The 20,518-nt window shown below is 46.6% G+C and overlaps 1 protein-coding gene and 3 non-coding genes across 4 annotated transcripts in view; 3 read left to right on the plus strand and 1 right to left on the minus strand.

The window, feature by feature from the left end:
* LOC142583780 (arylsulfatase B-like) overlaps positions 1-20,518 on the minus strand; it is an 85,944-nt gene that overhangs the window by 50,580 nt on the left and 14,846 nt on the right. The gene's annotated exons all lie outside the window — the stretch shown is intronic.
* Positions 7,948-8,020, plus strand: TRNAV-AAC (transfer RNA valine (anticodon AAC)). The gene has a single exon. It is a non-coding gene; the product is annotated as a tRNA-Val (tRNA).
* Positions 8,877-8,954, plus strand: TRNAV-AAC (transfer RNA valine (anticodon AAC)). The gene has a single exon. It is a non-coding gene; the product is annotated as a tRNA-Val (tRNA).
* Positions 14,463-14,535, plus strand: TRNAV-AAC (transfer RNA valine (anticodon AAC)). The gene has a single exon. It is a non-coding gene; the product is annotated as a tRNA-Val (tRNA).

The raw sequence follows: 20,518 nt of genomic DNA on the forward strand, positions 1-20,518 counted from the left end.
TGCTTGGTGTCCTGAGCTGTGCCCCGCAGAGTAGGACATTCTCACGGCCCTCGAGTCGTCTCACCCACAAGAAAACCGACTGTACAGCACGTGACGTCGCCTCATCCACGTAAACGGTCGCAGTAACAGGTTTGGGGCTGCATGTATGTGTTACAATTTCATCCTTGCTCAACGTTGTGCTTGTAGTGTAGTTAAACATTTCGGAAACACAACAGGGAGCTTTGCAGATTGCAATAAGCGTCTAGGTTTTTGGCGTGGTGAATGACAGTCAACATCGGAAATGTTCGCCAACATTAGACGGATTAAAGCGCCAGCTAAATACTTGGGCGTTCCGCTCGAACATTACCGGCGGAATGAGGACTACTGGCTAGAAGAAGCCAAACGACTCAAGGAAAAAGCAACAAATTGGAAAGGTGCTCATCTCTCGATGTTTGCGAGAGCTACTGTATGTAACTTGTTTTTAATAAGTAAAATATGGTACGTTATGCAAGTTTTCTGTTGCTCTCGTTTAAATGTGCAAAAGTTCCACAGAGTTTTTGATGTATTCATTTGGGCATCAGAATGGGAGAGGTGCCGCCGTACGAACTTGTTTATGATAGTCAGAGATGGGGGCCTAGGCCTTTCACATATTCTTGTGAAACAGCTAGTCTGCCGGTTTACTTTCTTTCGAGACGCGCGCGACCCTTTTATGCGCACAATGCCAGTTACGACTGAGCACGCATCTGCCGACGAACGTGGTGTGCAATTTAAGCATGACTGGTGCTCTTCAAGGGTACTTAAGGGAAGTCGTTGACAGAGCGCGTTTTCTGTCCGTAGGCTTTTCCACTGATTATCTTTTTTCGGTGTCACAGAAGAAATCATACAGGAACATAATTGACATGATTATAGCAGTTCCTGTATACAGAGCTATAAACAGTGCAGGAAAGGGAAACGAAACGACGTGTTGAAATTGTGGGGTTTTACGTGCCAAAACCACATTCTGATTATGAGGCACGCCGTAGTGGAGGACTGCGGAAATTTCGACCACGTGCACCTTCTTTGCACCACGTTCTTTAACGTGCACCTAAATCTAAGTACGCGGGTGTTTTCGCTCCCATCGAAATGCGGCCGCCGTGGCCGGGATTCGATCCCGCGACCTCGTGCTCAGCAGCCCAACACCATAGCCACTGAGTGACCACGGCGGGTGAAACGACGTGTTAAAGCGTGTTAAAAAATGCAGGTGCAGCCAAGTGCAAAGTCCTTTTTCTTTAATTTACAAACCGGAACTTTGCAGGTACGGGTATCCTTACAAGGGAGGGGTTTTTATTTACCTCGGGGAGCAAACTCCCTTGTATGCAAACAACTAGAAACAATCGACCAGGTTTTTTGTTGCATTGTTGGGAAGGGGATTTCAATTGGGGCATTCCTCAAAGAACACTAATTGCCCTTAAATCCATTAGGCATCAGATTTTTATCGGTAGAAAACGAAGACTGGCAGCCTTTGGACTTAATTATGCTAATGGGCCTCCACTGTTTATGGCTGGCTATAATGGCCTTTTTTTGCAGGCCTGCACGAATACTTTTCCGGGGTGGTGTTTCCAAGTTCATTGATATAATTAAAGACCACGAATGCCCTCCAGATTAGCTGACGTGGATCAGGCCCCTCCCTAAATTAAAAGAATTTTAAACATGACATGGCCAGCCACAATGTGACTGACCGCACAATATGCATGAGCGCAAGATCAAAAGTGTGCTTATATGTATAATCCTGTATTGCATTCTTTGTTAACAACTGATACCCTTTGTGTTTGCTAGGTGAAAGTTCCGTAAACGAAGAAAAAAATAGTGGTTATCACATCCGCCTAACACGCAGAAGGTCCCAGGTTCTATCCCTGGCAGGCACAAACTTTTTGCTTCAAGCACGTGTTGAAAGCGACGCTTTTATTTAACACTTTTTGTGGCGGCCGACAGAGCGTGCCGTCAGGATCTCGAGAATAAATATATAGAAGAATTATGACAACGCTAGCGACACATCCGAAACTGCCTAGAGTCCTGAGCTGTGCACCGCAGAGTAGCACATTCTAACGGCCCTCGAGTGTTCTCACCCGCAAGAAAACCGACTGTAGGGAACGTGATGTGGCCTCATCATCCACGTAAACGGTCGCAGTAGCAGGTTTGGGGCTGCATGTATGTGTTAGAAATTCATCCTTGCGCGCCGCTATGCTTGTGGTGCATTCTACTTCCGGCAGCCGAGCTGAGCGGTTCGCAGAATCGTGGGCTCCAGTGGAGCGGTGACAGCGGCCTTTGTTGGCCGCGGAAACAGGTGGAACAGCGAAGATGACGCAGGCTATCAGATTATTTTGCCTCCACTGCCAAAGGGATGCTTCGTGCTAAATGCCGTGTTTTTGCACGGCGACGTGCGGGCTAGACCCTACAGAGTAGAGGACTTTCATGACGCTCTTGGCCGAACAGGATTGCTGCCGGAGGTGCTGACCCTGGAGGCCTACCAGATTAACCACGTCCTGGCTGCGACAATGAACACCGCGGACGCCACGAGACGGATGCTGGAAATCAAGGAGCTGACGGTAAAGGTGCGGGGCTGTATCGTGGTCGACCCTCAGGACCAGCAGTTGCGGCTTCGTCTTCACTGGTTAATACATGGTGTGGCGATGAAGATGTAAGAACGGCGTTGGCGGCTTTCGGAAAGGCGGTACAGTCACCTGAGAGCGATGGCCCATTCAAGGTATGAACCACAAGGGGACTCCTACCCGGTCCGGCTTGCTCAAGCTAAAGGAAGCTTTAGCTCGAATGCTCCTATCTAAATACATGTAAAAGGAGAATTCGTTTTTCTCGGCAACCAATGCCCCAAATGTGACGAGGTTTGTTGCATTTAAAAGACAAACTTAAAATCTAGTGACTGTTGGTTTCGAATTTTTGAGTTAGATTGCCAATTTTTTATTAAAAATTGGCAAAAATCGAAAATTTTCAAAAAACGAAACTATCAAGTTTACAACTCTGTAACTTAACCACTAAAAATTATAATACAATTCTGTGAATTGCATCTAATAGTACATCTAAAGCGGACAAAATTGATATGTTACACATGAATATAAAAAAATTTAATTATAGGGAAATAAAGCTTTTGCAAAACCGTTGTAACCTACGTAACAAATTCACGTAAGATGTAAAATGACATATGGAATTTGTCCGCTTTGAATGATCTAATGGATGCCGTTTACAGAACCGTGATATCGTTTCTTGATGCAGAGCTATGAATTTGTAAACTCCGTGCTTCTATTTTTTTCAAACGGTCAAATATTTGAAAATTGTTTTAAGAAAATTCAAGCCCTAAATCGAAATTCCGCTTCCAACAGTCACTAGAATTTAACTTTCTCTTTCAAATTCGACAAATTTCATCAAAATAGGTCCAGGGGTTATCTCATAAAAACGTTTTTGCATTTTACATGTATTTGAATAGGCCGCGTCGGAGTTGGGCCCGAGCTAAAGCTGCCTCTTAAGGTGGAAGATCTCCCTCACCAATTTAGGGTCTCCGGTGAGCTGGCCCTAGTCGTCGTGCCTGGCAGGCCAATGCAGTGCTTGCGCTGCCAAGGCACTGGTCATGTACACCGAGAGTGCAAGGTACCACGGTGTTCGCAATGCTGATGGTTTGGACACGCCGAGGACCAGTGCATACGTACCTACGACTCTACGACCGGGCCAGCCGAAGTTGATGACACGGCAAGGTTAGTGATGGATGCGGCCGAGACCGAAGACGCTGCCAAAGGGGCAGGAGACCAGACAACACCATGTGCTGTAGGCGGTGCGCTTGCACCTGATGTCGGCGTGGGGACACCACCGGATAGGAAAAACGCTACTGAAGGTGCGGAAAAAGAGCAAGCAGAAGAGATGAAGGAAGAAAGCAAGAGTAGCCTAACGGAAGCCTGCGAGCGAATGGAGACAATTGAAGACCTGTCGGTGAAGAACGACGCTATGGGCAGCAATGCCGGAGGCTCGGTCAAACGAGCTCTTGAGAAGGCGGTAGACAGCAACGCAGCCAACCAAGTAAGTGGGGAAGACTGGCCGCCTTCGAAGACGCCAATGGGCAGGCACTGCAGCTAAAGCCACGACCGAACATAGCTACCGTAGAAAAGAAGTCCGAGAAGAAGCCACCACCGCTCTCCAGTGGTACTGGTCCCCCGGCTGGCTCCGGGGCGTCTAGCGGAGTGCTAAGCGCTAAAGGTGAACACCATGCCCCGGGCCCAATCTTTCCATTAGATCTATAGCAATGGCTTCCAACCCGTCGCTTAGATTGGCCACGCTAAATGTTCGAGGTCTGGCCGCCAAGCGAAAGCAGAGCCAAGTGTGTAGGCTGCTGGTGGACTAGGACCTTGAAGTGCTAGCCGTGCAAGAGACTAGAGTGGATGGTGACGAAGAGACCCGGAGCATGGTGCAGCGGTTTACGCCACAGTACTACGCGGTAGTGAGCCATGCCATAGGGGCGTCGGCGGGCTGCGTGCTGTTCGTAAAAAAATTATGTGTATCACGGTGCAAGATTTTTTTTTCATCTCCGTCTGGTAGACTAGTTTTATGTGATTTTGCTTTGAGTGAACTTGAATGGCGTGTGGTATCTATTTATGCGCCAAACGCGTTGGAGGAACGGGTTCTGTTTTTTTTTTCAAGTTAAAAGAGCATATGTCTTCTGAAAAGCAGATGGTGTTGTTAGGTGCTTTTAATTGTGTTCTCAGTGCCCGAGATCGGTCTAATAGAGGATTAAGGAGCGATAAAAGTAGGGATGCTTTGAACGAGATAATTACTGAATGCGAATCAGTGGATGTGGCTGAATGTATGCGAGATGTGCGTTTCATGCACTTTCAAGGAAATAGCCATGCGCGCTTAGATCGTATTTACTTGTCGCTTCAAGCAATACCAATGTCTAATAGTTACAGTGTATATCCCATTTCCTTCACTGATCATTGTATAGTTAAATGCGAGATAGGAAGGAAGAAAAAAGGCGGCAGCTTCTCGTGGGAACTGAAAAATTAATTCAAACTTAACTACAGACGAAAGTTTCGGAGGACATGTGTCGGACTGCATCAAAAAAATTTTAGTGAGCGGCGAGGGTAAACTGACAGATCGATGGGAAGAGTTTAAACATTGCATTAAAATAGAAGCCATCGATCACTGGCGAAATGCGAAAACACCAGTGTGCTTAGATTTAGGTGCACTTTAAAGAACCCCAGGTGGTCAAAATTTCCGGAGTCCTCCACTACGGCGTGCCTCATAATCAGAAAGTGGTTTTGGCACGTAAAACCCCAAATATTATTAAAGCCATCGATCGTTCCGTCGCAATAATACATGAAACAAAAAAGAAAGAAAAAGATCTGAGAATAATCTTGGAAAAGCTGACAGAACTCGGGTGCCAAGAACCGGGAGCATACAATAGTGACATACGGAATATTAAACAGAAACTTGAACTGCATGACGAGGAATGCTATCACGGTGCGGTGGTTCGTGTTCGAGCCGAGTCCTTTGCGATAAGGGAGGTGCCCACAAAAAGGGCGCTCGGACTGGAAAAATCGCACGCTCGACGTAATCATAATGACGTGATCGAGGCGGGTGGTAACGAAGTTACAGATAATGATAGTATCGCACGTGCGTTCTTTGAACATTACGAAAATTTGTTTGCATTTAGGCAGGAGGACCTAGAACGCGTTAACGCGAATTTTTTGAAACGCATGCCTCAACTGAGTAAAGAAAGAAAAGTTATACATTATAAGCGCTGATAACTGTTTTTGAAGTGGAACGCGCGATTGACAAGTTGAATCCTGGCAAGTCGCCAGGCCCTGATGGGCTTTGCGCTGCGTGGTACAAGTGGTTTAAAAAGAAATTGTCAGTGGTACTTGTAGAACGTTTCAACGAAGCGTACGATGGTAAGGCGTTACCGCCATCTTTCAATCACACACAGTGTTGATTCTGAAGACAGAGGATGTAGAAAAGTTGAAGAGTGTAACATCATACAGACCAATAGCACTCGAAAATGTCGACTACAAGATTCTAATGAAAGTCTTAGCAGCTAGACTTCAGTCGGTTATTAAAGACATAGTCGGCCCGCACCAAACGTGCGGAATTAAGAGTCGTACTATAGCGACGAATGTTCACAAAATGCGCTCAGTTCTTGAATGTTGCGACTCCCTTGAAGCGTGTGTGGCCGTACTCCATTGGATCTGGAGAAGGCATTTGATTGCGTAGAGCATGGTATTTTGTTTGCAATATTGGAACACATTAATGTCGGATCCATCATTCCGGACGGCGTAGCTCTGGCGTATCGCAACTGCTCTACCAGACTAATTATTAACAAGGAATTGGGGGCCCCATTAAAGTTCAGCGTTCCGTGCCTCAGGACTGTCCCATCACTCCACTTTTGTTTTGTACATATATTGAAACCTTATGTTTGTCAATAATTGAAAATAATTCTAGCCATGGTTTTTGTTTGCAATCTTCAGAGGTCAAACTGCTCTCATATGCCGATGATGTGGCGGTATGTTGTGTTTACTACGAAGGCATTGAAGAAACCATTAGAAGTGTTCAATCCTTTAGCGACGTTACAGGAAGCCGGGTCAACTGGAGAAAGTGTCTGGGGTTTTGGCACGGCGTGTGGCCGTAGACCTCGGACTTTTTTGCCAATGTTGTATGGCAGAAAACGCCTGTGAAGTACCTTGGTGTGCCACTTTAGTCCTACAAAAATAATGACTACTGGCAGCAACAAGCAAAACTATTATGAGAAAAGGCGAATGCTTGGAGGGCTAATCATCTCTCCATGTTTGCGAGGGCAACCGTGTGTAACTTGTTTTTTGTGGATAAGCTATGGTATGTGATACATGTGATGTACTCTTCAAGGCTAAATGTGCAAAAACTGCATAGGGTTTTTGCGACCTTTGTATGGGAATCTACATGGGAAAGGTGCAGTCGCACGAATTTGTTCAGCAGTGTAAAGTGCGGGGGACTTGAACTGGCACATCTTTTTCTCAAACAATTAGTGAATATATTTTTCTTTTTTCGCGAGGTCAGTGACCCATTTCTGCAAACGGTGTGCCAGACAAGATTAGAGCGACTGTTACCTGAATATGTTATTAGCGCCCATGTCCTGACGGGGACTGTACAAGGTTATTTTCGGGAAGTAGTAGTAGCAAGTGTGCGATTTATGAGTGTTCGTTTTTCTAATAATTATTTACATTCTGTTAAAAAGAGGAAATTGTATAAAGACTTATGTGATATAGTGTTGCCAATCCCGTTGTATATACAGGGCGATATACAGTGCAGGCCTGGGTCAGTACGTACTCAAACGGGTTAAAAGAATGCAAGTAGCACCAAGTAAGAAAACTTTCTTTTTCAAACTGCATATCGGAACTCTCCCTGTAAGAACCTTCCTAGAGGAGCGTGGGTTTTATATGCCATGGGGGGTCTCACTGCATTATTTGTAAAATGTCGGAAACGATCGACCATGTTTTTCTTCACTGTTGGGAAGCGTTGTTCTTCTGGGATGTGTTGCAGAGGACAATCAAAAAAGAATTCCCACTAGACACGCATGGCATTGGGTACCTTGCGATAGATAGCGAAGGAGTACCTTTCGATCTAATCATGCTGACAGGCCTGCACAGTATGTGGTGCTCACGAATGGCTGGCTTCTACTGTGAACCGGATGGAAGACCAGCAAGGCTGTATTTTCGAGAGAGCATTGCTCGGTTATTAGAAGTCGAAAAAACAAAAGAATGTGTTCATCCCTGGGTAGCCAGGGCCAGGGTAAATTCCCTTAGTCACGCTAAGGGAATTTTAAGTGACAACGCCAGTCACAACACGACTGATGGCATTCCGTTCAATGTATTGACAAATTGTATTGTAACCTCGTCTTGACTTTTCATGTGTAGAATGTGTATTGTTGTTGCAAAACCGGTAATAAAGAAAAAAATTGTGCTTGTGGTGTAGTGGTTATCACATCCGCCTAACACGCGGAAGGTCCCAGGCTCGATCCATGGCAGGCACAAAGTTTTGCCTCAAGCACGTGTTGAAGGCGACCGACAGAACGCGCCGTCAGGATCTCGAGAATGAATATATCGAAGAATTATGAAAACGCTAGTGATACATCCGAAACTGCCTAGTGTGCTTAACTGTGCACCACAGTGTAGCACATTCTAACGGCCCTCGAGTAGTCTCATCCGCAAAAAACCGACTGTAGGGCACGTGACGTGGCCTCCTCCACGTGAACGGTCGCAGTATCAGGTTTGGGGCTGCATTTATGTGTTACAAAGTCATCCTTGCTCGCCAAGCCGACCTTATCAGGGTGTACTTAAACGCGTCCGAAAAATGTGAGTGCCTCCTGGATAAAAACATTTTTCTTTAAATTACATTCGGAAACACTCCCTGTTAAAACTTGGTTGAATTCGAGGGATTGCTTTGTGCCGTGTTCAACAAACTGTCGGCTCTGTCCACGTGCCAAAACCATAGATCACTGTTTCATAGACTGTAGGGAGGCTGTATTTTTTGGGACATTCTCCAACGGACGCTTAAAAAGGACATTGACATGACTCCATACTCAATTAGGTTTCTACCGTTTAAGGTTACAGGTGGTCCTCCCTATGACATGTTCATTGTACTTGGTTTACATAGCCTGTGGAGAAGTAGACTCTGTGATCGCCATGCCGAAAGCCCGCGAACTACAAAATCCTTCTTTCGCGAAATTGCGGCGTATGTAAGAAGTGTGTACGCTGTGCAGGAACCTCCGCCAGACTGGATGCACTTGTTGGATACATGTGTGTGTTTGCCTGAGTTTTAAGTGTGTAGTTTTGTCCACTTTGTAATACACCTTCAGTTTTCTTTTCCATGTAATAAAGAAAAAAGTTGTGCTTGTGGTGGTTATAAGTGGTTATCACATCCGCTTAACATGCGGAAGGTCCCAGGTTCGATCCCTGGCAGGCACAAACTTTTTGCTTCAAGCACGTGTTGAAGGCGACGCTTTTATTTAACGCCTTTTGTGGCGACCGACAGAACGTGCCGTCAGGATCTCGAGAATAAATATATCGAAGAGTTATGAAAACGCTAGCGATACATCCGAAACGGCCTAGTGTCCTTAGCTGTGCACCGAAGAGTAGCACATTCTAACGGCCGTGGAGGGGTCTCACCCGCAAGAAAATCGAGTGTAGGGCACGTGACTTGGCCTCATCCACGTAAAAGGTCGCAGTAACAGGTTTCGGGCTGCATGTATGTGTTACAAATTCATCTTGCTCACCGTTGTGCCTGTGGTGTAGTCATTCTGCTTCCGGCAGCCGAGCTGATCGGATCGTAGAATCATGGCCTGAAGTGGGGCGGCGACAGCGGTCACTTTTGGCCGTGAAAACAGGTTCAGCAAAGACGAAGAAACGGACTACCAGTTTATTTTGCCTCAGCTGCCAAAAGGACGAATTGTTAATAACACTGTTTCTACACGGTACGCGAGGCCGTGCAAGGTCGAGGACTTTAGGGATGCTCTTAAGCCCACGGGCCTGCTGCCGGAAGTTGTGTACCTTGAGGCGTACCAGGTGAATCATGTCTGGGCAGTGACCCTCGGTGATACGGCTGCAACAAAGCGCCTGCTAACCTTGAAGGAGCTTCAGGTTAAGGGGCGGCGATGTGTCATCGTCGACCCTCAGGACCAGCAGGTGAAGCTCCGGCTTCACTGGCTGCTGCACGGCGTGGAGGAAGAAGACGTGCGGCCTGCGTTGGCGGCCTTCGGCAAGGTGGTTGAGGTGAGCCGGGAGAAGTGGCGTGTTCAAGACGTTGCAGAGAAATGTTCGACCACGAGGACAGTTCTTCTCAAGCTGAAGGGCGGACTGAAAGTGGAGGATATACCTCACCAGATACACGTTGCAGGAGAGTTGGCCTTGGTGGTGGTGCCTGGTCGTCCGATGCAATGCCTACGCTGCCAAGGCACAAGACACGTCAGGTGGGACTGTAAGGTGCCGCGCTGCTCGCGTTGCAGACGCTTCGGGCACGTCGATGCCAACTGCGTCAAGACTTACGCTACTGCGACTGGCCCAGTGGCGAGTGAAGAGGCAGCAGTACACGTCATGGATGCAGTCGAGACTGAAGACGCTGCTAAGGGAGCCGGCGAGCCAGTGCCCCCAGCGACAAGTACCATGACGGTGCCGGAGGTCGCTGACGCCAAGGTCGTCCAAGTTGCTGAGCAGGTGACTGGGCCTGCAATGGTCGAGAAGTACAAAGACCCTACGAAGGGAGGCGCTAGTGAAGGTGAACGCGATGACGAAGAGTCAGCGATGCAACAGGGCGAGGCCGCTAACGACGGGGACCGGGCCGCAGGCCTCGTTGCCACATCCAAGCGCCCCCGGGACGAGGCCGGAGACAAGAACAACGCGGCATCCATCACAAGTAACGGGCCACCGGCGAAGACGCCTCTAGGGAGACGGTCGGTGTTCAAGCCTAAGCCAAATGTTCCGCTCGAGAGAAGGCCTGGTGACAAAGTGCAGTAGACGAACACCACCGGGAAGACCGGCGGTCCGGGAGGCGGCTAGCCGAGGGCTGATCGTGAAAGGTAAGCACCATGCTCCGAGCCTACCTTATACTTTAATTCAACATGGCTCCTAATACGTCACTCACTATTGCCGCACTAAACGTAAGCGGGTTGGCGGCTAGCTTAAGGCAAAGTCCTACGGTTGGACACTGACCACGACATAGACGTTCTAGCTGTCCAAGAGATAATGGTTGACGGAGAGGATGAGACCGGGAGCATGGCGCGGCGTTTCACGACTAGACATTATGTGGTCGTGAGCCACGCTGTAGGGACGTCCGCCGGTTGCGTGCTGTTTATTAAGAAGTTGCCTGATCTTGTTGTTCAATATGTATTTTCATGTCAATCCGGAAGGATTGTTTTTGCGATTTTGTTTATCGTGTAGTTGAATTCCGAATCATGTGCATATATGCGCCGAATTCTGTGGAAGAGCGCGCCTCTTTTTTTTCGAATCTTTTTCCGTATAGTAGCTGTGATAAGTGCATGGTTTTGTTGTTGGATTTTAATTGTGTTTTGAGTGCTCGGGATAGAGCCAATAATGCCGGTATTCGCGATAGAAGCAGTAGTGGGTTGATAAAGCTAATTAGTGAAAATGTAATGGACGATGTTTGTGAGTGTCTGGAGGGGGGGCGGGAAGTGAAGTGCACGCGATTTCAAGGTAGTAGTCATGCGCGGCTAGACCGCATGTACATATCGCAAGACATGATTCCAAAGCGCCACAGTTATTCTGTGACACCAGTATCGTTTTCAGATCACTACTTGGTAAAATGTCACTTAGGCACGGAGAGGAAGAGAGAAGCATTTAATTGGGACCTATGGAAAATGAATGCCTTACTACTGAAAGACGAGCCATTTGTATATTTAGTTCATGAGGCCATTAGGGAAGTATGTGGAGAAAATAGTGAAGCAATAGCAGAGAAATGGGAATGTTTCAAACAAAGCGTAAAAGTGAAAGCATTAGAAAGATCTAGCTGCTTAAAGTTTGAGAAGGAAATGAAAGAAAGAGGCTTACGAAAGACACTTAAGCAGCTGATAGCGCTAGAGTGCGAAGAGCCAGAGGCGTATAACCAAGACGTGCGAACCATTGAAGAAAAAATTGAGCAGCTTGACAAGGAAGGGTATGAAGGTGCGATTGTGCGCGCAAGAGCAAATGCATTAGTAGCTGGGGAGACGCCCACTAAAAGGGCGCTTGAACTTGAAAAAGCGCAAGGTTGACGGAATCACGTCGATAAGATTCTATGGAACGGCACAACTGCCGACGACAGTAAGAGTACAGACCGAGATTTTAGAGTATTATCAGTCACTCTTTGCGTTTCAAGAAGCGAATTTAGACGAGTTTAAAAAGGTTTTTCTCGGTCGCATGCCGCGATTGAGTGACGACACAAAAGAAAGATTAGAAGAGAAAATAACAGAAAGCGAAGTTAAAAAGGCGATTGATGATTTCAACCAAGGCAAATCACCTGGACCTGACGGCCTGGGCGCTTGTTTATATAAAGCTTTCAAGAAGGAACTATCGCCATTGCTAACAAACCTGTTTAATGATGCGTATGTTAACAAAGCTTTGCCGCCTTCTTTTGGCAAAGCGCATACCATACTCATCCCTAAGAGTGACGAAGTGGAGAAACTTAGGCTAGTGACATCTTACAGGCCGATATCTTTAACCAATGTAGATTACAAAATTTTTTCATAAAGGTTTTGGCAGCCAGTCTTCAAAGCGTCATAACGGAAATAGTCGCAGATCATCAACGTGTGGTATCAAAGGAAGGTCGATTTTTTCGAATATTCACACGATGCGATGCGTGCTCAAGTGCTGTGACGTCACCTTGGGCGGAGTCGCAGTGCTCCAGCTCGACCTCGAGAAAGTCTTTGATTGTGTCTCTCATGATATTTTGTTTGCCATTTTCGATCACATTAATGTTGGTTCCATCATCACTGAGGGAGTGACGTTGGCGTACCAGAACTGCACAACACGCCTAATTGTGAATAAATCATTGGGGCCCCCATTAACGTCGTGCGTTCTGTGCGTCAGGGCTGCCCCCTCAGTCCTCTTTTGTTTGGAATTTACAGGGAAACTATGTGTTTGGCCATAATTTAAAATGATCAAATACGCGGTTATAGCTTGGAAGCTACACAAGTCAAGCTCTTGGCATATGCAGATGATATCGCCGTGTGTTGTACAAGCAAACAAAGTGTTACGAAACGATAAGGGTAGTGAATAATTTTTGTGATGTGACGGGCAGTAGAGTGAACTGGGGGAAGTTCCTCGGTTTGTGGCACGGAGAGTGGTCTTCGGCCCAGGACAATTTTGCAAATGTGAGCTGGATTAAAACCCCGACCAAGTATCTAGGTGTTCCCATGGACAGTTACAAAAATAGCGATGAATACAGGACGAACCAAGCAGAAGAAACTAGAGAAAAAGCAGAAAGGTAGAAAGGCATCAACCTGCCCATTTTCGCAAGGGCAACTGGGTGTAACATGTTTTTTATTACGGAGTTGTGGTACGTCATGCAGACGTTGTACTGTTCAAGACTAAACGCGCAAAGTCTGCACAGAGTGTTCTTGGTTTTTATCTGGGGCTACATCTGGGAAAGGTGTAGCCGTACCAATTTCTTCAGGCACGTGAAGGCACATCTTTTTGTACGAGAACTTGTCAACAGATTTTTGTTTTTTCGGGATGTGCGTGATCCATTTCTGCGTACGGTATGTCAGCTAAGGTTGAGAGCCGCTTTGCCGGCACTTATCGTTAGTAGTGATGGTATGCCAGGAACGCTTCGGGGCTATCTAAAAGAAGTTGCTAATAGTGTGCACTTTCTTTCTGTGCGTTTTTCTTTTATTTATGTGGCGTAAAAAGGAAACATTATATAAAGGTGTTTGCGACATTGTATTTCCAGTGTAATTGTACAGAGCTCTTGTGGGCTTCTCTCACCCGTGCTCTTGGGACAAAGGAACGACAGCACAGTAGTGCAAACAATCACAAGGGCATTTATTGCACCTTTCATAGATCAATGCCTGCTAGCAGAGTTGCTATCCACAAAACATGCCGATGGGCGCGCGACAAATCTAGAAGTCCGACTCACCGCGACCGGATAGCGAGCGAATATGTTCGCCCCATGCTGGATCCCAACGCCTGGTCGTTCGCGTGTACGGTCACGCGAACGGTGGCGCGTTCGAAGGCGGCCACGCGAGACGGTCTCGCAGAAGCATGGATCGGCGCACGCGCGGCACGGCACGTCCGCACTGCTTGCTGTCCCGAACCAAGAGAGCAAGCACCTTGTCTTTCGGCGCCCAAGTAACCCCGCCTGTCGGCGGCGTTAGCAGCGCAACACTCGCGCCATCTCTCTTACTGCGCCTCAACCACTCCGACCGCCGCGGGCGCCAGGCCACGCGGCGAAGCCGGATTACAGGAGACGCGCCGTGCGGGAAGGTCCGCCTAACATTCGGAAGGTCCGCCTAACATTCGGAAGGTCCGCCTAACATTCGGAAGCTCCGCCTAACATTCGGAAGGTCCGCCTAACATTCGGAAGGTCCGCCTAACATTCGGAAGGTCCGCCTAACAATCGGAAGGTCCGCCTAACACTCGGAAGGTCCCAGGTTCGATCCCTGGCAGGCACAAACGTTTTGCTTCAAGCACGTGTTGAAGGCGACGCTTTTATTTAACGCTTTTTGTGGTGACCGACAGAACGTACCGTCAGGATCTCGAGAATAAATATATCGAAGAATTATGAAAACGCTAGCGATACATCAGAAACCACCTAGGGTCCTTAGCTGTGCACCGCAAAGTAGCACATTCTAACGGCCCTCGAGGGGTCTCACTCGCAGGAGAACCGACTGTAGGGCACATGACGTGGCCTCATCCACGTAAACGGTTGCATTAACAGGTTTGGGGCTGCATGTATGTGTTACAAATTCATCATTGCTCACCGCTGTGCTTGTGGTGTAGTGGTTATCACATCCGCCTAACACGCGGAAGGTCCCAGGTTCGATCCCTGGCAGGCACAAATGTTTTGCTTCAAGCACGTGTTGAAGGCAACGCTTTTATTTAACTTTTTTGTGACGACTGACAGAACGTGCCGTCAGGGTGTCGAGAATAAATATATCGAAGAATTATGAAAACGCCAGCGATACATCCGAAACTGCCTAGTGTCCTGAGCTGTACATCGCAGAGTAGCACATTCTAGCGGCCCTCGAGGGTCTCATCCGCAAGAAAATCGAGTGTATACAGGGCACGTGACGTGGCCTCATCCACGTATGTGGTTGCTGTAACAGGTTTGGTGCTGGATGTCTCTAACAGTGACGCTCATCACCAAGCGAATGACTACAAGGCTGTTGCAGCAAATACCGACGAGTACTCGCTCGGACTAGTGCACCTCTGTCTCTCTCAGTGTGCATTATGAGTCAAGAAGAATGTGATGATGTTGATAGAAGCATATATATCACAGAAGTTGAAAGAAGCATTGATTCGCTAGCTAAAGGCAGAACTCCTGGTCCTGTCCTGATGACTTGAGTGCAGAATTTAATCAGTGCTTTTGCGCTATATTGGCTCCCTTTCTGTTTAAAGTGTATGAAGAAGCTTACAGGATTGGATACACAGTACTTATCCCAAGAAGCAGTGATACAACTAAATTGCAGAAAGTTGAAGGATATTGCTTCATATCACTTTGCAACGTGGATTATAACATACTGGCGAAGATATTAACGAGTCGCCTTCAAGACCTAATTCGATCAGTGATGGGAGACCATCAAACATGTGACATTAGAGGAAGATCAATCGAGATAAATATCCACGTTTCGCGGTTTGCGCTAGAGTGCGTAGCAGAATGTGTAGGTCAGGTTGCAATAGTTCAGGTTGCTCCGTATAGTTGGTTCAAGGTGCGAAAGTAGGGGGACAGCGCAAAATTGATGCAACACAAAACAAACCAAGGACGAACACTGCGCTGACTTACAACTTAATTTATTCTTTGACAGGTGGGCATATATATACCTTGACAGTCAAAATATATATGAAGGAAAATAAGATTAACATAATATGATACACTTATCCCTATCTCTCGTCAACCGGCCTACATCATCGACTTGCGTCACAAGCGCGTGCTGTATTATCTGAGTCGAAAAATCGAGTTCTGTTGTGGAGGGAGTCAGAGAAGGCACACTAGCACAATTTTTATTTAGGCGTGCTATTTCCGCGGGATCAATTATTTCTTTAGTTCTTTTTTTATCTTTTTGCTATAACGTTCGTTCCCGAAAAGATTGGAGTGCAACCACAATCCTTGCAGTGGAGACTTAAATGGCCACTAATCCCTTTGTGTACGTTGTAGTTATGCTCTTTTAATCTCTCATTTATGCATCTGCGTGTTTGTCCAACATGTCAAAAAATAGAATCAGTTGTAAGTCAGCGCCGTGTTCTTTTCTTCGTCTTTGTTCCGTCAAGTTTGCGCTGTCCCCCTACTTTCGTACTATGAACCAACTATAGCCCAAGCCACATGGCTAGCAAGGTTTATTTCTAGTACACTGGGGCATTTTAATAGTTTTCAAGTGGATGCCTGTTTTCTTGTCACTCTCAACGCCATTGCTGTGTGCCGTGCGCGAACCCTATCCTACTAATTAAGGACGAAGCGGCTGCCTTCAGAAGTGTTGCTGCTTTTTGGCGGCTTCAGGCAATCACAAGGGCATGGAACAAGAATCTGCTAGGTTCTGAGAACTGAGTGGAAAAGGCAGGCGATATTCTACAAGGACTGCTTGTATCTGCGCTTTCATGGGCCAACTTCACAGCCCTAACCAGGATGGAAGTGGTGGGACTTCAGCAGCCTGGCGGATTCGACGGCAGGGTTGGCTGCGAACATTTTCGGAACTTCGTGCCTGTGCACCTAAGGTTCAAAAAGCCAAGAATGACAACGTCAAAACTTTGGGCCACGTGACACTTCTCGACCGCGTACACCGTGTCTTAGCCAGAAGGCCAAAGTTCGCCGTCAAACTTGAAAAGGCTTTGCCCGAGCTGCTCAGCTTGGTGAGACAAGTGTTTGCACTGGCTGCGGAAACAGAGGCTGAAATGTGTGTGTCCGAAGAAGTGGACGTTCTCGCGAAGTGTATAGACAGAACAACAGTGATATACCAGGTCAGACAAACGGGATAATTTTGAGAACTAATTCGCTATCCCTGTTACCCTCAGATAAGGAAGCAGGTTTTCTTAGTTTTAAAGGAAAGCCTGTTTAAATCAAAAGCTGAAGAAACAATTTTATCAGCTGTCACGTTACGAAGAAAAGTTCCCCTACAGTAAGTAAAGGCACAGGCTAAAAGTTTATTTAAATATTAAATGTGGACGGCTTAGTTAAATCCGTAGACAAAAGCAAACGTACAAGCCTACATACGTTTTTCAGCGCGAAAACCCACAAACTAGGCATTCCGCTAAGGGTAATTGTGTCAGAAAACGGTACGTGGCAAAAAAGCAACAAAATGTTTTTGCAGAGAAAACTTAAACCTATTACAAGTAAATGGCCCGTTCCTTGTGCGGAAATCTGAAGATGTCATCGCGTTTTCAGACAAATGCTAAGACAAAAGCTATATGGCATGCTCACTCGACATTAGGCGGTTGCAGGCACGTAACCAAGGGGGGGCCCGGGGGGGGGGGGCGGGCCCCCCCCCCCCGAAATCATGTGGCATACCCCCCCCCTCCCCACCCACGCCACCACTCCTCACACATTCCTAAAGCGCCGCCAGATCAATGTTGAGACTTGGCAGCTATTCATTGGTCAGCATTATGCTGCCTTTTTCACTCCTTTTATATGGCGGTAGTTATCGGCATCTCTTGTAATGTGAATGACAGTTTTCTCATAGATTCCGCACCCGCGCGATTAACTCGAGATGCGTTCAGTTGTCACCATCTATTCAACCGTCACGCGCATAGCTCTTGCTTTTGTTAGTTCAACCTTCTTTGTTTAGGCTGATCCTGGGACCAGGAGGGGGATGCGGCTGTTACTCAGCTGGTCTGTACTCTCATGGAACGAGTTGCGGCCAGAGAAAACGCCAATTGCGTTTAACTTTTCCCTTTGCTTCATTATTTCCTCGAGTTACGGGTCGCCGCGACGCTGGCAGATGCCCGGAACCATATACACGTGATATGGGTTAGATAAGGGGGGAAATTAAATAATGTGAAAGAGCGTCCATCATGAAACCCTGCAATAACCCTTAAACCCATAAGCAAGATGACTGTCGCCCGCTACCTTGTCTTTTTTTCCCTTATTGTATAGCACTTTTCGTGCAGAATTGGCAACTGGAAACAAAAATCGCAAGGTGTTGAGAAATTAAGCGATCTACTTAGGGAGAGAGCCAAGGCAACAACCAAACTGCAAGGAAAAGCTAATAATAAAGAAAGTTAACCGTTGTTTATGAGATTATTTATGGATCAACACCTTTTTATTAACCCGCCGTGGTTGCTCAGTGGCTATGGTGTTGGGCTGTTGAGCACGAGGTCGCGGGATCGAATCCCGGCCACGGCGGCCGCATTTCGATGGGGGCGAAATGCGAAAACACCCGTGTGCTTAGATTTAGGTGCACGTTAAAGAACCCCAGGTGGTCAAAATTTCCGGAGTCCTCCACTACGGCGTGCCTCATAATCAGAAAGTGGTTTTGGCACGTAAAACCCCAAATATTATTATTATTATTAACACCTTTTTATTTAAAAAGGAAGTAGAGAAAACGCTGCCGGAAGTGGCGAACAATAACTGGTTTTGAATGACGCTTCTACAGTTATCGGTCGAACCGCCTCACGTAGCCACTTCTCTGCTGCGCTTATGTGGGTGTTTTTCTAAACTTTCGCGGTGAGCGCAGTACGTCTAGAATCGCAGAGTCCTGCGCTCTACGTGGTTGTATGGGACTGCCGGCCGCACAGCGTTACACAATTCGCGGAACTGTCAAAACTGATCAACAAGGCGAAAATAACTGATATTCGAAACTATAACATGAGAAAGACTGAAGAAGCCGTAAAAAATGAACGCAGCCTGAAATCAGTAAAAAAGAAACCTGGCATAGGACAAACCATGATGTATGCACTAAAAGATAAGAAGGATAATATCATCAGCAATCTCGAAGATATAGTAAAAGCAGCGGAAAAATTCTAAGCCGACCTGTATACAGTACCCAGAGGAGTCACGATACCTCACTTAGAAACAGTAATGAACAGGATACAGAAACTCTCCTATAACTAGCGATGAGGTCAGAAGGGCCCTGCAAGACATGAAACGATGAAGAGCGGGAGGAGAAGGTGGAATAACAGTCGACTTAATCAAAGATGGAGGAGACATAATGCTTGGAAAACTGGTGGCTCTTTATACGAAGTGTCTATCGACTGCAAGGGTCCCAGAAAACTGGAAGAATGCAGACATTATACTAATGCACAAAAAAGGAGACGTTAAAGAATTTAAAAATTATAGGTCTATTAGCTTGCTCCTAGTATTATATAAAATATTTACCAAAATAATCTCCAATAGAATAAGGGCAACACTGGATTTTGTCAACCAAGGGAACAGGCTGGCTTCAGGAAGAGATACATTACAACGGATCACATCCATGTCATCAATCAGGTTATCGCGAAATCTGCAGAGTAAATAAGCCTCTCTATGTGGCTTATATAGATTACGCAAATGCATTTGATTCAGTAGAGATACCAGCAGTCATCGAGGCACTACGTAATCAAGGAGTACAGAACGCTTACGTAAAAAGCTTGGAAAATATTGCTACATGCGTGTGGTATTTGTTTGTTTGAACGAGGCGCGTGGGCGCCATCACTCCAGAAAAGAGGAGGAAGAACGAACTGGGCTCGCGCTGTGAATCTAACCGGTCAGCGCTGCAACCGTTGTTGTAAATATAATCTGTAAATAGCTTCTCGTCTTACTGACTCGTCCTTCGCGTAAGAATATCTACAGAGGTTCTACAGCTACCTCAATTCTACACAAGAAAAGCAGGGAGATACCTATAGAGAAAGGGGTCAGACAGGGAGACACAATTTCTCCAAAGCTATTCACTGCGTGCTTAGAAGAATTCAAGCTATTAAACTGGGAAGGCCTAGGAGTAAAGGTCGACGGCAAATATCACAGGAACCGTCGGTTTGCCGATGATATTGTTCTATTCAACAACAATGCAGACGAGTTACAACAAATGATTGGAGACCTTAACAGAGAGAGTCTAAGAGTGGGGTTGAATATTAGTATGCAGAAGATGAAGATAATGATAAATAGCCGGGCAAAGGAACAAGAGATCAGGATCGCCAGTCGGCCACTGGAGACTGTGAAGGAGTACGTTTACCTAGCTCAACTAATCACAGGGAACCCTGATCATGAGAAGGGAATTCACAGAAGAATAAAAATTTGTTGGATCGCATACGACAGACATTGCCAGCTCCTGACTGGAAGCTTACCGTTATTAATGAAAAGTAAGGTGTGCAATCAGTGCATTTTGCCAGTGCTGACATATGGGGCAGAGACTTGAGAGCAAGTTGAGGACCGCGCAAGGAGCGATCGCACGAAGATTGCTAGGCATAACGTTAAGAGAGAGAAAGAGAGCGGTTTGGATCAGAGAGCGAACGGGTATAGACGATATTTTAATTGACATCAAGAGGGAAAAATGTAGCTGGGCAGGTCATGTAATGCGCCGGTTAGATAACCGTTGGATCATTAGGGTTACAGAATGGGTTCCAAGAGAAGGAAAACGCAATCGAGGACGACAAAAGACTAGGTGGAGCGATGAAACTAGGAAATTCATGGGCGCCAGTTGGAATCGGTTGGCGCAGGACAGGGGTAATTGGAGATCGCAGGGACCTGCAGTGGACATAAAACATGATGATGATGATGATGATGGAGGTAGTGGGCCCCCCCTGAAAAAAAATCCTGGGTACGTGCCTGGGCGGTTGTATTACTCTTTGCCACATGGTAAACTTCTGTCCTGTATTGAAGATTGCATAGACAAGTACGGTTTCATTGCTTTTCGGAA

This window comes from Dermacentor variabilis, chromosome 1 (assembly GCF_050947875.1).
Source record: "Dermacentor variabilis isolate Ectoservices chromosome 1, ASM5094787v1, whole genome shotgun sequence".
NCBI lineage: Eukaryota > Metazoa > Arthropoda > Arachnida > Ixodida > Ixodidae > Dermacentor > Dermacentor variabilis.